At 42.0% G+C, this 2,853-nt stretch overlaps 1 pseudogene; it reads right to left on the bottom strand.

Moving 5' to 3' along the window:
• Window positions 1–481: 481 nt before the first annotated feature.
• On the bottom strand, window positions 482–2,554 carry LOC143439974 (heat shock cognate 71 kDa protein pseudogene; annotated as a pseudogene).
• Between the last annotated feature and the right edge of the window lie 299 nt (window positions 2,555–2,853).

Raw genomic sequence — 2,853 nt, 5'->3', positions numbered from 1 at the left:
TTGCTGTCCTGTAACTCACTTTGTAGACCTGGCTGGCCTTGATATCAAAGATCCTCCTGCCTCTACCTCCCAGAGTGCTGGGGTTAAAGCAGTATGCCACCACTTCCTGGCCTCTCAAAATATTTTAAAATATTTTTGTTATAAGTTGTAATATCTAGATGGCATGATCTGTAAACCTGAACTTGGGAGCTGAGGCGGGATTACTGGTATGATTTAGCTGAGTCTAAAGTGTGAAATTCTAAATCAAAAACCATCAAACAAATAAAATATACATGATTGCTAACCCTAAAATTAGATATTAGTTCTCTCTCTTCTCTCTCTCTCTCTGTCTCTGTTTCTCTCTGTGTCTCTGTCTCTGTCTCTGTCTCTGTCTCTGTCTCTCTCTCTCTCTCTCTCTCTCTTTCTTTGGTGCCAATTTAAATAGTTTTATTATTCCCTGTTACTTGTTTGTTTTGGGTCCCTGTGGAACAATGCAACACCCTCTACTTGGACTGACTTAATCCACCTCTTCAATGTTGGGGTCTGAAGAAGCACCACCAGATGGAGGAGCTCCTCCACCAGGCAAGGCACCCAACATTCCTCCAGGCATGCCACCAGCACTCTGGTACAGCTTTGTAATGATAGGGTGATAGCATTGCAGACTTTCTTCAGTTCTTTCTGCTGATGCTGAAACTCTTGCTTCTCTGCAGTCTGGTTCTTATCCAGCCAGCTGATGATCTCATTGCTCTTGTCAGGAATCTTCTGTTTTTCCTCATCAGCGATCTTGCCTTGAACTTTCTCATCTTCAACAGTAGCTTTCATGTTGAATGCATAGGACACCAGTGAATTCTTAGAGGAAACCTGATCTCTCTGCTTCTCATCCTCAGCTTTGTACTTCTCAGCTTCTTGGACCGTGCACTCAATATCCTCTTTACTCAAGCGGCTCTTGTGATTGGTGATGGTGATTTTGTTCTTTCCTATGCTCTTATCTACAGTAGAAACATTGAGGATGCCATTGGCATAGATGTCAAAAGTAACCTCAATCTGAGGAACCCCACGATGAGACAGAGGTGGAGGTATGCCTGTGAGCTCAAACTTTCCCAGAAGGTTGTTTTCCTTGGTCATGGCCCTTTCGCCTTCATACACCTGAATGAGTACATTTGGCTGGTTGTCAGAGTAGGTGGTTCAAGTCTGTGTCTGCTTGGTAGAATGGTGGTATTGTGTTTGATGAGGACAGTCATGACTCCACCAGCAGTTTCAATACCAAGAGAAAGAGAAGTGACATCCAATAAGAGCAAATCCTGAACATTCTCAGACTTGTCTCCAGATGGAATGGCCGCCTGGACAGCTGCACCGTAGGTAACAGCTTCACTGGGTTAATGCTATTATTCAGTTCTTTTCCATTGAAGAAGTCTTGCAGAAGCTTCTGAATCTTGGGGATTCTGGTAGAACCACCCACCAAGACAATATCATGGATCTGTGACTTGTCTAGTTTGGCATCTTGAAGAGACTTCTCTACAGGGTCCAGTGTGCCATGGAACAGGTCAGCATTCAATTCCTCAAATCGAGCCTGGGTAATGGAGGTATAGAAGTCAATTCCCTCATAGAGAGAATCAATCTCAATACTGGCCTGGGTGCTGGAGGAGAGGGTGTGCTTGGCCCGCTCACAGGCAGTGCGGAGATGCCGAACAGCTCACTTGTTCTGCTGATGTCTTTCTAGTGCTTTTGCTTAAACCCATCAATGAAATGATTGACCATTCAGTTGTCAAAGTCTTCTCAACTCAAGTGGGTGTCTCCAGCTGTTGATTTGACTTCAAAAATTCCATCCTCAATAGTGAGATTGACACTATCAAAAGTGCCACCTCCCATGTCAAAAATCAACACATTCCTTTCAGCTCTGACCTTCTTATCTAAGCCATAAACAATAGCAGCAGCAGTTGGTTCATTAATAATTCAAAGTACATTGAGGCCAGCAATAGTTCCAGCATCTTTTGTTGCCTAGAGCTAAGAGTCATTGAAGTAAGCTGGCACTGTGACCACAGCATTGGTAACAGTCTTTCCAAGGTATGCTCCTGCAATTTTCTTCATCTTTGTCAGAACCATTGAGGAAACTTCCTCTGGGTAGAAACTTTCTGTCTCCCTTTTGTATTCAACTTGGAACTTGGGCCTGCCTACATCATTCACCATCATGAAGGGCCAGTGCTTCATATCAGACTGAACAACAGCATCATCAAACCTACGTCCAATCAGACATTTGGCATCGAAAACTGTTGGTGGGGTTCATTGCAACCTGATTCTTGGCTGCATCCCCAATTAATCATTCTGTGTTAGTGAAAGCAACATAGCTCTGTGTGGTGCAGTTAACCTGGTCATTAGCAATGATTTCCACCTTTCCATGCTGGAAGACATCCACACAGGAGTATGTGGTGCTAAGATCAATGCCAACTGCAGATCCCTTAGACATGGTCTCTTGAGTGTAGGTCCGGCTTTGTTGATGACAAGACCACACAAATGCTTGACTGCTGCCTCCACGTTCAATGAGCTAGACATTAGATTTTCAATTGTTACCTATTAACCATAGTGATCAAAGAATAATAGGAAAATTTTTTTAGCTTATTTTCTTCTTTCCTTCTTTTCTCGCTTCCTTCCTCTTTTTCTTTCCTGTTTATTTGAATATATTTGTAAACAATTGTTTTTTCTACAGTCATTCTGCTTCTCATTTATAGCAAATTTCATTTTTTAAAAGTAAATATTTTCTATGCAAAGTTACCTAATTACACATATTAGTAAGGAAAGTCTCTCTTATATCCATATTGCACATATTTAACAACAAAAAAACCCAAAGTGAGTAAAATATACTTAATGATCCTCTGC

The sequence above is a fragment of the Arvicanthis niloticus genome, chromosome 28, assembly GCF_011762505.2.
Source record: "Arvicanthis niloticus isolate mArvNil1 chromosome 28, mArvNil1.pat.X, whole genome shotgun sequence".
NCBI lineage: Eukaryota > Metazoa > Chordata > Mammalia > Rodentia > Muridae > Arvicanthis > Arvicanthis niloticus.
The sequence above is the reverse complement of the archived record's forward strand: the minus strand, read 5'-3'. Positions and strand labels throughout refer to the sequence as shown.